Source organism: Procambarus clarkii, chromosome 28 (assembly GCF_040958095.1).
Source record: "Procambarus clarkii isolate CNS0578487 chromosome 28, FALCON_Pclarkii_2.0, whole genome shotgun sequence".
In the NCBI taxonomy this organism is placed as follows: domain Eukaryota; kingdom Metazoa; phylum Arthropoda; class Malacostraca; order Decapoda; family Cambaridae; genus Procambarus; species Procambarus clarkii.
Genome location: NC_091177.1, coordinates 15,177,138 through 15,191,898, shown reverse-complemented (window position 1 = coordinate 15,191,898; position 14,761 = coordinate 15,177,138). Strand labels below are relative to the sequence as shown.

Sequence of the window (14,761 nt, the reverse complement as noted above, 5' to 3'; positions counted from 1 at the left end):
GGTCTACAACTCCCCGAGTGCTGTCCACTCAGCCACGAAACCCCAAGTGTGTGTGTGTGTGTGTGTGTGTGTGTGTGTGTGTGTGTGTGTGTGTGTGTGTGTGTGTGTGTGTGTGTGTGTTTGAAGCCTATAATTTTGACAGAAAACATTTTACAACATACAATGAGTGTCAATTATACATTTTTGATGATTATCCCTTGCAACCTCCGGATGAAAGTGAATAATAATAACAATATTAATAATTAAAATGCATATATTTAAATAATGTTAATCACCAATAAAAATATTTGATCACTATGAAGCACATAATGAAAGAGGAGCCAGGACTGTCATCTGCTGACTCTCTAACCCTCGTTGACAGAGCTGATGGCTCTGTAGTTCGGTCATTACCACGGAGGAGATTGCAAGGCCTTGCAAGGGAGCCGGTCGGCCGAACGGACAGCACACTGGACTTGTGATCCTGTGGTCCTGGGTTCGATCCCAGGCACCGGCGAGAAACAATGGGCAGAGTTTCTTTCACCCTATGCCCCTGTTACTTAGCTGTAAAATAGGTACCTGGGTGTTAGTCAGCTGTCACGGGCTGCTTCCTGGTCGAGGACCGGGCCGCGAAGACACTAAAGCCCCAAAATCATCTCAAGATAACCTCAAGATAACCCACTGTTGCAGCAAGTTTCTGGCTGCGGAGATACTCTGCTCCTCCTCCCCAGTACTTCTTATATAGTGCTAAAGTAGAACCTTTCATGGGAGTACACTGAAGCACCTTGTAGTACGTGGAAGATAACAGGGCATGGCGTGATATCATATGGGATTACAGAAGAGTATATGGGAGCAAATGTACATTTATAATTCGGTTATCTGCTACGAAACGGTAGAGACTAATTTTCTAATGTACTTTTTTCAGGATACAGTAGAAGAGGATAGCAGAAGGTTCTCTCCCGCCTCTCTCCAGTTCCTCCTCCGAGACAGAGACAACGGTAAGTGACCACTTATATAGCCTCATTCGGCTGGAAAATTTCACTGAAAAGAAGCAAAAATGAGCTTATCTTACATTAATATTAAGGCTACAGCTACAGTAGCTTCTGTAATTGGCCAGCAGGGTCAGCTCCTGCATGCTGTTCCTACCTGCAGTATACTCGTAGCATACCTGTAACATACCTGGAGTATACCTGTAGCAGACGTAGAGTGGGGCACGGGAGTTGTTTTCACTTCAGAAGTCGAGCTTCCCTCGTAATAACTTGGTACAAAAGGCTGATGATGCATTTAGTGGCCCGCAGGCCCACATGGCCCGCAGGCCCACATGGCCCGCAGGCCCACATGGCCCGCAGGCCCACATGGCCCGCAGGCCCACATGGCCCGCAGGCCCACATGGCCCGCAGGCCCACATGGCCCGCAGGCCCACATGGCCCGCAGGCCCACATGGCCCGCAGGCCCACATGGCCCGCAGGCCCACATGGCCCGCAGGCCCACATGGCCCGCAGGCCCACATGGCCCGCAGGCCCACATGGCCCGCAGGCCCACATAGCCGCCACAGCCTGCCTGGTGCGGCGCCTCCAGCAGGAAATTGTCTATTTAATTCTTTATAATATTGTCTCATATTACCTGTCCAGTCCATTCTTGAAGTCCACTCTCAAGAATTTGCGTTTACGAACGTCATCAGACGGTGATCTATCCATGTTCCCTGACCCCCGTGTCCTGGGGTCCATTAGCCCGTGTCCTGGGGTCAGCTAGCCCGTGTCCTGGGGTCCGCTAGCCCGTGTCCTGGGGTCCGCTAGCCCGTGTCCTGGGGTCCGCTAGCCCGTGTCCTGGGGTCCGCTAGCCCGTGTCCAGGGGTCCGCTAGCCCGTGTCCTGGGGTCCGCTAGTCCGTGTTCTTGGGGTCCGCTAGCCCGTGTTCTTGGGGTCCGCTAGCCCGTGTCCTGGGGTCCGCTAGCCCGTGTCCTGGGGTCCGCTAGCCCGTGTCCTGGGGTCACCTAGCCCGTGTCCTGGGGTCCGCTAGCCCGTGTCCTGGGGCCCGCTAGCCCGTATCCTGGGGTCCGCTAGCCCGTGTCCTGGGGTCCGCTAGCCCGTGTCCTGGGGTCCGCTAGCCCGTGTCCTGGGATCCGCTAGCCCGTGTCCTGGGGTCCTCTAGCCCGTGTCCTGGGGTTCGCTAGCCCGTGTCCTGGGGTCCGCTAGCCCGTGTTCTGGGGTCCGCTAGCCCGTGTCCTGGGGTCCTCTAGCCCGTGTCCTGGGGTCCTCTAGCCCGTGTCCTGGGGTTCGCTAGCCCGTGTCCTGGGGTCCGCTAGCCCGTGTTCTGGGGTCCGCTAGCCCGTGTCCTGGGGTCCGCTAGCCCGTGTCCTGGGGTCCGCTAGCCCGTGTAATGGGATCCGCTAGCCCGTGTCCTGGGGTCCATTAGCCCGTGTCCTGGGGTCCGCTAGCCCGTGTCCTGGGGTCCGCTAGCCCGTGTCCTGGGGTCCGCTAGCCCGTGTCCTGGGGTCCGCTAGCCCGTGTCCTGGGGTCCATTAGCCCGTGTCCTGGGGTCCGCTAGCCCGTGTCCTGGGGTCCGCTAGCCCGTGTCCTGGGGTCCGCTAGCCCGTGTCCTGGGGTCCGCTAGCCCGTGTCCTGGGGTCCGCTAGCCCGTGTCCTGGGGTCCGCTTGCCCGGGTCCTGGGGTCCGCTAGCCCGTGTCCTGGGGTCCGCTAGCCCGTGTCCTGGGGTCCGCTAGCCCGTGTCCTGGGGTCCGCTAGCCCGTGTCCTGGGGTCCGCTAGCCCGTGTCCTGGGGTCCGCTAGCCCGTGTCCTGGGGTCCGCTAGCCCGGGTCCTGGGGTCCGCTAGCCCGGGTCCTGGGGTCCGCTAGCCCGTGTCATGGGGTCCGCTAGCCCGGGTCCTGGGGTCCGCTAGCCCGTGTAATGGGATCCGCTAGTCCGTGTCCTGGGGTCCGCTAGTCCGTGTAATGGGATCCGCTAGTCCGTTTCCTGGGGTCCGCTAGCCCGTGTAATGGGATCCGCTAGTCCGTTTCCTGGGGTCCGCTAGTCCGTGTAATGGGATCCGCTAGCCCGTGTCCTGGGGTCCGCTAGCCCGTGTAATGGGGTCCGCTAGTCCGTGGAATGGGGTCCGCTAGTCCGTGTAATGGGATCCGCTAGCCCGTGTCCTGGGGTCCGCTAGCCCGTATCCTGGGGTCCGCTAGCCCGTGTCCTGAGGTCCGCTAGCCCGTGTCCTGGGGTCCGTTAGCCCGTGTCCTGGGGTCCGTTAGCCCGTGTCCTGGGGTCCGTTAGCCCGTGTCCTGGGGCCCGCTAGCCCGTGTCCTGGGGTCCGCTAGCCCGTGTCCAGGGGTCCGCTAGCCCGTGTCCTGGGGTCCGCTAGTCCGTGTTCTTGGGGTCCGCTAGCCCGTGTTCTTGGGGTCCGCTAGCCCGTGTCCTGGGGTCCGCTAGCCCGTGTCCTGGGGTCCGCTAGCCCGTGTCCTGGGGTCAGCTAGCCCGTGTCCTGGGGTCCGCTAGCCCGTGTCCTGGGGCCCGCTAGCCCGTATCCTGGGGTCCGCTAGCCCGTGTCCTGGGGTCCGCTAGCCCGTGTCCTGGGGTCCGCTAGCCCGTGTCCTGGGATCCGCTAGCCCGTGTCCTGGGGTCCTCTAGCCCGTGTCCTGGGGTTCGCTAGCCCGTGTCCTGGGGTCCGCTAGCCCGTGTTCTGGGGTCCGCTAGCCCGTGTCCTGGGGTCCTCTAGCCCGTGTCCTGGGGTCCTCTAGCCCGTGTCCTGGGGTTCGCTAGCCCGTGTCCTGGGGTCCGCTAGCCCGTGTTCTGGGGTCCGCTAGCCCGTGTCCTGGGGTCCGCTAGCCCGTGTCCTGGGGTCCGCTAGCCCGTGTAATGGGATCCGCTAGCCCGTGTCCTGGGGTCCATTAGCCCGTGTCCTGGGGTCCGCTAGCCCGTGTCCTGGGGTCCGCTAGCCCGTGTCCTGGGGTCCGCTAGCCCGTGTCCTGGGGTCCGCTAGCCCGTGTCCTGGGGTCCATTAGCCCGTGTCCTGGGGTCCGCTAGCCCGTGTCCTGGGGTCCGCTAGCCCGTGTCCTGGGGTCCGCTAGCCCGTGTCCTGGGGTCCGCTAGCCCGTGTCCTGGGGTCCGCTAGCCCGTGTCCTGGGGTCCGCTAGCCCGTGTCCTGGGGTCCGCTAGCCCGTGTCCTGGGGTCCGCTAGCCCGTGTCCTGGGGTCCGCTAGCCCGTGTCCTGGGGTCCGCTAGCCCGTGTCCTGGGGTCCGCTAGCCCGGGTCCTGGGGTCCGCTAGCCCGGGTCCTGGGGTCCGCTAGCCCGTGTCATGGGGTCCGCTAGCCCGGGTCCTGGGGTCCGCTAGCCCGTGTAATGGGATCCGCTAGTCCGTGTCCTGGGGTCCGCTAGTCCGTGTAATGGGATCCGCTAGTCCGTTTCCTGGGGTCCGCTAGCCCGTGTAATGGGATCCGCTAGTCCGTTTCCTGGGGTCCGCTAGTCCGTGTAATGGGATCCGCTAGCCCGTGTCCTGGGGTCCGCTAGCCCGTGTAATGGGGTCCGCTAGTCCGTGGAATGGGGTCCGCTAGTCCGTGTAATGGGATCCGCTAGCCCGTGTCCTGGGGTCCGCTAGCCCGTATCCTGGGGTCCGCTAGCCCGTGTCCTGAGGTCCGCTAGCCCGTGTCCTGGGGTCCGTTAGCCCGTGTCCTGGGGTCCGTTAGCCCGTGTCCTGGGGTCCGTTAGCCCGTGTCCTGGGGCCCGCTAGCCCGTGTCTTGGGGTCCGCTAGCCCGTGTCCTGGGGCCCGCTAGCCCGTGTCCTGGGGTCCGCTAGCCCGTGTACTGGGGCCCGCTAGCCCGTGTCCTGGGGCCCGCTAGCCCATGTCCTGGGGCCCGCTAGCCCGTGTTATCTTCTTCTTCTTCTTATCTTATCCTAGCCCGGGTTCATTACACCGACTAGCGGATCCCATTACACGGACTAAGCCCGTGTTCTGGGGTCCGCTAGTCCATGTCCTGGGGCCCGCTAGCCCGTATCCTGGGGTCCGCTAGCCCGTGTCCTGGGGTCCGCTAGCCCGTGTCCTGGGGTCCGTTAGCCCGTGTCCTGGGGTCCGTTAGCCCGTGTCCTGGGGTCCGCTAGTCCGTGTCTTGGGGTCCGTTAGCCCGTGTCCTGGGGTCCGTTAGCCCGTGTCCAAGGTTCAACGAGAATTTGCGAAAGCTCGTGAAAAAAAGTGCAACTTGGCACTCATTTTGGTATTTGCTATTTAGTAACCAAATATAAATGACTGAACACTCTTAATAGGAGGATTTCGTGTACCAGTGAAGAAGAGAGTTTCGTGATTCCATCTCCTAGGAGGATATGAACATGTTACACTTCTCACCGTCGTTCTTGAGTGCACGCAATTTCGTGTCTAACGAATATATATATATATATATATATATATATATATATATATATATATATATATATATATATATATATATATATATATATATATATATATATATGCAATTGACGATCACAAAACACTGATCATTTTATGCGGAAAATCCACAGAGAAATATGAAATGAGGTGAACGTTTCGGCTTTGTTAAAGCCTTTGTCAACACCAGACTTCACCAGTCACCTTTGTCAACACCAGTCTGGTGTTGACAAAGGCTTTAACAAAGCCGAAACGTTCACCTCATTTCATATATCTCTGTGGATTTTCCGCATATATATATATATATATATATATATATATATATATATATATATATATATATATATATATATATATATATATAAATATATAATATGTCATACCTAGTAGCCAGAACGCACTTCTCAGCCTACTATGCAAGGCCCGATTTGCCTAATAAGTCAAGTTTTCCTGAATTAATATATTTACTCTATTTTTTTTTCTAATGAAATGATAAAGCTACCCATTTCATTATGTGTGAGGTCAATTTTTTGTTATTGGAGCTAAAATTAACGTAGATATATGACCGAACCTAACCAACCCTACCTAACCTAACATAACCTATCTTTATAGGTTAGGTTAGGTAGCCAAAAAAGTTAGGTTAGGTTAGGTTAGGTAGGTTAGGTAGTCGAAAAAACAATTAATTCATGAAAACTTGGCTTATTAGGCAAATCGGGCCTTGCATAGTAGGCCGAGAAGTGCGTTCTGGCTACTAGGTACGACATATATATATATATATATATATATATATATATATATATATATATATATATATATATATATATATATATATATATATATAATATGACAATGTCAGACCATGGAGGAAAATGAAACAGGAATTTCCTTAAGTACTTTCGTATATTAAATACATCTTCAGAAGGAATTCTGAAGATGTATTTAATTGATTCCTTCTGAAGATGTATTTAATATACGAAAGTACTTAAGGAAATTCCTGTTTCATTTTCCTCCGTGGTTTGACATTGTCACATTCTTAATCACGTGTTTATTTTCGTGATATACACACATATATATAATATATATAACAGAGGAATGGACTGGGGGTCTGTGGAAGAGGTTCCTGTGAGCCTGTTAGGAATCCAGCAACGAATTTAAGTCGTGTTAAAAAAAACAGTTTCACCTTAAATTTCTGGATAATTATAATCAATATCATACTTCAGAAACGTTTTATTTTTAATTGTGAATGAATTATAAACAAAATAAAATGTTTCTTGTTTTTTTTTCTCGTTAACATCTATATTAATAATACTAATATTAAGACAGAAACATTACAAAACATACAATGTTCGTAACCAATAAGCCAGATGAAAAGTAAAACAAAAAATATGTAGATATTTAGAAATACGAATGACCACTTAGAGTTCAAGAACTGCAAGTGGTCACTCGGAATAACCCAAACCACCTACAACAAGACCACCACAGTACGCGGCACCGGCCTGGACCCAACAACTCATCATGTAAAAACAAAAACACACACCTGGAAAAACTGTCAAAAACTTGACCTTAGATAGTTACCGGCGTAAGAAATCTAAAATGGCCGGAAACGCTAAGGAGAGTGTAGAAAAGATCATATTGCATAGTATGGGCGGGAGGAGAGAAGAGAAGAGCGAACATAAAGTATTATTTCTCTATTAATGTCGAAGAGAAACAAAGGGGCCGACCGGCCGAGCGGACAGCACGCTGGACACGTGATCCTGTGGTCCCGGGTTCGATCCCGGGCGCCGGCGACAAACTATGGGCAAAGTTTCTTTCACCCTATGCCCCTGTTATCTAGCAGTAAATAGGTACCTGGGAGTTAGTCAGCTGTCACGGGCTGCTTCCTGGGGGTGGTGGCCTGGTCGAGGACCGGGCCGCAGGGACACTAAAGCCCCGAAATCAACTCAAGATAACCTCAAGAAGGGAGATAGTGAAGACCATGTCCTTTCTTCATTATATATATATATATATAATGAAGAAAAGTGGGTTGGAAATGTTGTACCTTATTACCTGGAGACCGGGCCGCAAGAACTCTCTCTGCCGCAGAAACAGAGGACTATACCTACATGCCAACACACACACACACACACACACACACACTCTCTCTCTCGCGAGGGGTCGGGTAGCTGAGTGGCCAGCGCGTGGGACTTGTAATCCTCTGGCCCGGGTTCGATTTCCGGCGCCGGCAGAGACAAATGGGCAGTTTCTTTCCCCGCTAATGCCCCTGTTACGTAGCCGTAACGTGGGAGTTAGACAGCTGTTTTTTTTTTTTTGGGGGGGGGAGTAAAGAGGAAGGAGAGGCATAGGTGAAGGGAAGTATAGAAGTGGGAAATACAGTGAGAGGTATGAAAGCAGGCGGGCTGTCCGCCTTGCTGACACGATGTGTGGGTGTTGGCAGCTAAGCTAAGCTGGCTCCCTCTTGTCAGGGAGCTGTGAGTGTGTGAGAGGTTCTTCACATGTGTTTCACCATATATTGATGTCCATAGATGAATACTGTGTAGCATTCATATATATACATTCCGATGCTTCCACATATGTTGTTCTGTTTAAGGCTCTTTATTTTATTATTATTATTTATCGAGTTGTCATACATATTATTTATCGAGTTGTTCATACATACACATATATGAACTGTTCATATATATACATATATAACTCATCTTGGGATTATATACTGTGGGGCGGAGTTTTCGTCCAGAGAATCGAGGCTCTTGGGCCACCAGCTGTGGGAGCGGGGCGTCTCATCTTGGAGTAATCTTTCAAACATTGGGTCCTCTAACATTTCGATGGTGTTCCACACCCTGATGGCTTGGTGCTGCAGTCTGATGTTTAGTGGCTGTATGTTCAGGAGTTCGTGGAGCTCCTGGATTGTCTGATCATATGGTGGACGGTGTTTTGCTGCTCTCCTTAGCGCATTATTTTGTACTGCTTGCAGTTTCTGCATGTTAGTTTTCTTTATGGTGTGTAGTGGTACTGCATGTTAGTTTTCTTTATGGTGTGTAGTGGTACTGGGGGATATTCTAGATGCGGCCGAACTAGAGCCTTATATAGGTGGATCTGAATGTTAGTACTGAGGCTTCGGAATCTTCTCAGTTTTCCTAATGCTGCTTTGGCTTTGTCGGTCCCTTACATGAATTTGTATCCCTGTTCTATTTATCATAAGTCCCAGTATTCTGCCTACCTCCGCATATTGGATGGGCGGGTTATCAAGGATGATGGGGTCAGGGTTTCTTTTCGCAATGTGTATTATTTGGAACTTTTGTTTGTTGGTGCTAATTTTCCATTGCTCCTCAAAGTTGTTTATGAGTTCAATTGCTGCCTTGGTCTTGTCGGCTAGTAGCGGCTTTGATGGGCCCGGTTGGCATATTATTTGGGTAACATCATCAGCGTATGTGATGTATTCTCCATGTTGGGGTTGGGGCAGGTCAGCTGTATATATGTTGAATAGAGTGGGGGACAGCGGTTACGGGATGTTTCCAGCGTGTGTGTGTAGGGGGGTACTAAGTGGGTACCACTAAGTACCCTCCTAGGGCACCCTCCCCCCACCCACCCCACCCCCTCCCAATTACCCCCCTCCTCCCACTCACCCCTCTCCCCAGGACCTCCCTTCTCCCCCCTCCCACTAGCCCTCCCCTCTCCCACATGCCTTCCCGTCTCTCCCACCCCCAAGCCCTCCGTTCTCCCCCACCCCCCTAAGCCTCCCACTGTCCCCCACCCCACCCTTCCCTTTCCACCACTCCCCTAAACCCTCCCCTCTTCTTCCCCCACCTCAGCCTTTCTTTTCCCCCCACGTCCCCCAAGCCCTCCTCCCTCTTCTCCCCCCCAAAGCCCCCCCATCTCCCCTATCCCCCAAAGTCTCTCCTACCCACATGCTCCCCCAACCCTTCCCCTCTCACTCCCCCCCCCCAGCCTCCCCCTCTCACTCTCCCCCCCTACCCTCCCCTCTCACCCACCCCCTACCCTCCCCCTCTCCCCCACCCCCCAAGTCCTCCCTCCTCCACCTGTCTCCCCGTACCAGATCCTCCCAGCTCCCACTCCCCCGAGACCCCACAGGTCCCCCCAGAGGAGAAGCAGAAGAGAGTCAGTTTCAGGGTGATGTACTCGAACATAGATGGGATCACAAGCAAGACAAGTGAGCTAAGGGAAAGAGCACAAGAAGTGAACCCAGATGTAATCGAACTCACTGAAACAAAACTCTCTGGAATCATATCGAATGTCCGTGTTTCCCCAGGAGTACACAGTAATAAGGAAAGAGAGGGAAGGTAGGGGAGGAGGCGGAGTAGCCCTACTCATGAGAAAGGAATGGAGTTTAAGGAGATGGCTATCCCGGGCTGCTGAGGGGTTCAGAGACTACATAGCAGGCACCATGACAATGGGAGGACCAAGAATAGTAGTAGCAGTAATATACAACCCTCCACCAAATGACAGAAGACCCAGTCAAGAGCATGACAACAACAACATGGCAGTTAACACTATAATTGAGAGGGCAGCCTCTGCTGCCTGTAGAAATAGATCCCACCTGCTCATCATGGGCGACTTCAATCACGGAAAGATTGACTGGGAGAACAAGGAACCGCATGGAGGCGAGGATATGTGGAGAGTCAAACTATTGGAGGTGGTGACTAGAAACCTTTTAACCCAGCATGTCAGAGAACCCACAAGGATGAGAGGCAATGACGAACCAGCGAGACTCGACCTAGTCTTCACTCTGAACGACTCCGACATAAGAGAAATCGGTTTTGAGGACACATTAGGAATGAGCGACCACAGTGTACTGGTGTTTGCGTACCTGATTGAAGAAGGATTATTGAACTCGAGGAGGGATACCGAAACCAAAAGGTTAGCATACCGAAAGGGAAACTATGAGGGGATAAGAAAATTCCTAACAGATATAGCATGGGAAACAGAGCTCAGGGGAAAGACGGCCCAAGATATGATGGATTACATCACACAGAAGTGCAAGGACGCAGCAAACAAGTTTGTCCCAGTCCAAAAGGAAAACAGAGAAATGAAGATGAGAAACCCATAGTTTAATCAGAGATGTAGGCTAGCTAAGCAGCAAAGTAAAAGGGCATGGAGAAACTATAGGAATAACAGGACACTGGAGAGAAAAGAAAGATACCAGAATGCCAGGAATGAATATGTCAGGATGAGAAGAGAGGCAGAAAGACAATACGAAAATGACATCGCAAGCAAGGCAAAGACTCATGCCTAAATTGTTGCATAGCCACATCAGGAGAAAAACAACAGTAAAGGAACAGGTTATGAAATTAAGGATAAGGGCGGAAGGATTCACTACAAACGACATGGAAGTGTGTGAGGAACTGAATAAGAAATTCCAGGAGGTCTTCACCTTAGAGCAAGGAGAAATTCCAGAGATAAGTGAGGGAATAGCTAACCAGGAACCACTGGAAGAGTTTGAGATTACCAGCGGGGAAGTTAGGAAGTGTTTACTACAGTTGGATGTGACAAAGGCTATAGGCCCAGATGGAATCTTCCCTTGGATACTAAAGGAAGGAGCAAAAGAACTGTGCCTACCACTCTCCATAGTGTATAACAAATCACTGGTAACAGGGGAACTGCTAGATATTTGGAAAGCAGCTAACGTAGTCCCGATATACAAGAAAGAGGATAGACAGGAGGCACTGAACTATAGGCCAGTGTCCCTAACCTGCATACCATGCAAGCTGATGGAGAAGATTGTGCGAAAAAAGCTAGTGGAGCATCTGGAGAGAAGGAACTTTGTAACACAGCATCAACATGGGTTCAGGGATGGCAGGTCCTGCCTCACAGGGTTACTTGAATTCTACGACCAGGCAACAAAAATAAGGCAAGAAAGAGAAGGGTGGGCAGACTGCATATTTTTGGATTGTCAGAAAGCCTTTGATACAGTGCCACACAAGAGGCTAGTGAAAAAGCTGGAGATGCAGGCTGGAGTGAAAGGGAAGGTACTCCAGTGGATAAAGGAGTACCTAAGCAACAGGAGACAACAAGTCTGTGTGAGGGGTGAGGTCTCAGATTGGCGAGACGTTACAAGTGGAGTCCCGCAGGGGTCAGTCCTTGGACCTATATTGTTTCTGGTATATGTAAATGATCTCCAGAGGGTATAGATTCGTTCCTCTCAATGTTTGCCGACGATGCAAAAATTATGAGGAGGATTGAAACAGAGGATGATAGTAGGAGGCTACAAGATGACCTAGACAGGCTGAATGAATGGTCCAACAAATGGCTATTGAAGTTCAACCCGAGTAAATGCAAAGTAATGAAACTAGGCAGTGGAAACAGGAGGCCAGACACAGGATACAGAAGAGGAGATGAAGTACTTAATGAAACAGACAGAGAGAAAGATCTAGGAGTTGATATCACACCAAACCTCTCTCCTGAAGCCCACATAAAGAGGATAACGTCTGCGGCATATGCGATGCTGGCTAACATCAGAACGGCGTTCAGGAACCTGTGTAAGGAATCATTCAGAATCTTGTACACCACATATGTAAGACCAATCCTGGAGTATGCGGCCCCAGCATGGAGCCCGTACCTTGTCAAGCACAAGACGAAGCTGGAAAAAGTCCAAAGATATGCTACTAGACTTTTCCCAGAACTAAGAGGCATGAGTTATGAGGAAAGGCTGCGGGAAATGCACCTTACGACACGGAAAGACAGAAGAGTAAGGGGGGACATGATCACAACCTACAAAATCCTCAGGGGAATCGACCGGGTAAACAAGGATGAACTATTCAACACTGGCGGGACGCGAACAAGGGGACACAGGTGGAAACTGAGTACCCAAATGAGCCACAGAGACATTAGAAAGAACTTTTTTTCAGTGTCAGAGTAGTTAGTATATGGAATGCACTAGGAAGTGATGTGGTGGAGGCTGACTCCATACACAGTTTCAAATGTAGATATGACAGAGCCCAGTAGGCTCAGGAATCTGTTGATCAGTTGATTGACGGTTGAGAGGCGGGACCAAAGAGCCAGAGCTCAACCCCCGCTAACACAACTAGGTGAGTACACACACACAGGGACAGGGAGAGAAGGGACTTCGTGACAACCCATCAACATGGGTTTAGGGAGGGTAAATCTTGCCTTACAAGCTTAATAGAATTCTACGACCAGGTGACAAAGATTAAGGAAGAAAGTGAAGGATGGGCGGACTGCATTTTTTTGGACTGTCGGAAAGCCTTTGGCACAGTATCCTATAAGAGGTTGATGCATAAGCTGGAGAAACAGGCAGGAGTAACTGGTAGGGCGCTCCAGTGGATAAGGGAGTACCTAAGCAATAGGAAGCAGAGAGTTACAGTGAGGGGGGTGAGTCCTCAGATTGCCGTGAAGTCACCAGTGGAGTCCCACAGGGGTCTGTACTCGGACCTATCCTGTTTCTGATATTAGTAAATGATCTCCTAGAGGGTATAGACTCATGCTTCTCAATGTTTGTTGACGATGCCAAAATTATGAGACGGATTAAGACAGAGGAGGACAGTTTGAGGCTTGAAGAATACCCGGACAAGCTGCAGGAATGGTCGAACAAATGGTTGTTAGAGTTTAACCCAAGCAAATGTATTGTAATGAATATAGGTGTAGTGAGCAGGAGACCAGATACAAGGAATCATTTGGGAGATGAAATACTATCTTATCCCCCTCGAGTCAGAGAGAGAGAAAGTCCTGGGGGTTGATATCACGCCAGACCTGTCCCCTGAAGCTCATATCAAGAGGATAACATCAGTGGCATATGCCAGTTTGGCTAACATAAGAACGGCCTTTAAAAAGTTGTGTAAAGAATCTTTCAGAACATTATATACTACATATGTCAGACCAATCCTGGAGTATGCGGCTTCAGCATGGAATCCATATCTAGTCAAGCATAAGACTAAACTGGAAAAGGTTCAAAGGTTTGCCATCAGACTAGTACCCGAGCTGAGAGGTATGAGCTATGAGGAGAAACTACGGGAATTAAACATCACGTCACTGGGAGACAGAAGAGTTAGAGGTGACATGATCACCACATACAAGATTCTCAGAGGAATTGATAGTGATACAAGAACAGACTATTCAACACAAGGGGCACACGCACTAAGGTGGACACATGTGTTCCCAAATGAGCCATAGAGCCGTTAGAAAGAATTTTTTCAGTGTCAGAGTAGTAGACAAATGGAATGCATTAGAAAGTGATGTGATGGAGGCTGACTCCATACACAGCTTCAAGTGTAGATATGATAGAGCCCAATAGGCTCAGGAACCTGTACACCAGTTGATTGACAGTTGAGAGGCGGGACCAAAGAGCCAGAGCTCAACCCCCCGCAAGCACAACTAGGTGAGTATACACACACACTGAACGTAAAGAGACACGTTCGTTCTCAGCCATTACATGAACCTCAATAATGATAACATGAAATAGCTATTTAACTGGACCTAAATTATGGCACGGTGAAATTGGCATCACCTAATATATATATATATATATATATATATATATATATATATATATATATATATATATATATATATATATATATATATATATATATATATATATATGTATATATGACTCTGGAATATCCGTCACCCCGGGGAACCTCCCTGGGTGAACCCACCCGGGTTTAATAGGTTCAACTTGTGTCGGGTCGTGTACTGGCTGGTATAAATAGTGGGTTTGTTTGATGGAGAGAATGGCGCCATGGCGTCATAGTCCACAGGCGGATCACCGAACATTGTTTTGACACAGATTAGTAGTTAAAGAAAGAATTATTGAGCAGTGTTGACACGTTGACATTAATATGTGTGTGTGTGTGTGTGTGTGTGTGTGTCTATGTTGAGCTTTAGCTCCTGGGACCCACCTCCTGTTTACGTGGCTGTGGTCGGAAACAATGGTAACCTTCACATTCGTGTCTCTTAGTGTATTATATTCTGGAAAATGAGTATATACTTGCCTAGTTGTGCTTGCGAGGGTTTGAGCTTCGGCTCTTTGGTTCCGCTTCTCAACTGTCAATCTACAATCAAGGGTCACGGTAGTCAACCCGTTCTCAGACCAAGTTCCTTCCATCCAGCGGTCGATCCCCAAAGACGTATTTATAAATTTTCACATTCTGATTCTGTTCATTGAAATTACGAATTTTCTCAAATATAAATTAATTTTATTATATATATTACCATATTGCGCATATTTAAGCACTGGTTAGGTTAGGTGTTTAGGTTCTGTTGGCGATTATTTGTATTTGTAGTACGTGGGTGAAGCATTTACAGCGTTGTGGTTCGAACAAAATTCGTCAGTGAAGCACTTGTTCCGGATATGTTCGAACGTCAGCAGTTGAGTCGTGTGTTAAACCGCTTTTCATTCATAAACAGGGGGTTTGGCGGGTGCATGGAATCAC

At 50.1% G+C, this 14,761-nt stretch overlaps 1 long non-coding RNA gene across 1 annotated transcript in view; it reads left to right on the top strand.

The window, feature by feature from the left end:
- Positions 1-14,761, top strand: part of LOC123755161 (uncharacterized) — an 813,340-nt gene that overhangs the window by 138,788 nt on the left and 659,791 nt on the right. Inside the window, exon 2 of the long non-coding RNA XR_011229877.1 lies at positions 902-974. This is a non-coding gene — a long non-coding RNA (uncharacterized lncRNA). The remainder of the gene's footprint in view (positions 1-901; positions 975-14,761) is intronic.